Source organism: Egretta garzetta, unplaced genomic scaffold, assembly GCF_000687185.1.
Source record: "Egretta garzetta isolate BGI_Z169 unplaced genomic scaffold, ASM68718v1 scaffold86, whole genome shotgun sequence".
NCBI classification, from domain to species: domain Eukaryota; kingdom Metazoa; phylum Chordata; class Aves; order Pelecaniformes; family Ardeidae; genus Egretta; species Egretta garzetta.
Window position 1 is genome coordinate 75,748 of NW_009259970.1, and position 298 is coordinate 76,045.

At 40.3% G+C, this 298-nt stretch overlaps 1 protein-coding gene across 1 annotated transcript in view; it reads left to right on the forward strand.

Moving 5' to 3' along the window:
• LOC104127609 (regulator of G-protein signaling 2-like) overlaps positions 1 to 298 on the forward strand; it is an 18,933-nt gene that overhangs the window by 15,342 nt on the left and 3,293 nt on the right. The gene's annotated exons all lie outside the window — the stretch shown is intronic.

Consider the following 298-nt stretch of genomic DNA (forward strand, 5'->3'; position numbering starts at 1 on the left):
AAGAGGAAAAAAGAGGGGGGGGAAGAGGAAAAAAGAGGGGGGGGAAGAGGAAAAAAGAGGGGGGGAGAGGAAAAAAGAGGGGGGAAATAGGAAAAAAGAGGGGACGAAAGAGGAAAAAAGGAAAAAAGAGAAAAAAAGAGAGAAAAGGAAAAAAAGAGAAAAAAGGAAAAAAGAAAAAAAGAGGGAAAAAAGGAAAAATAAAGGAAAGGGGGGAGGGGGGAGAAAAGATGAGAAAAACAAAATAAAGGAAAAAAGAGATTTAATCATGGGGGGAAGGCAAAACTCTCCCATACCGGCT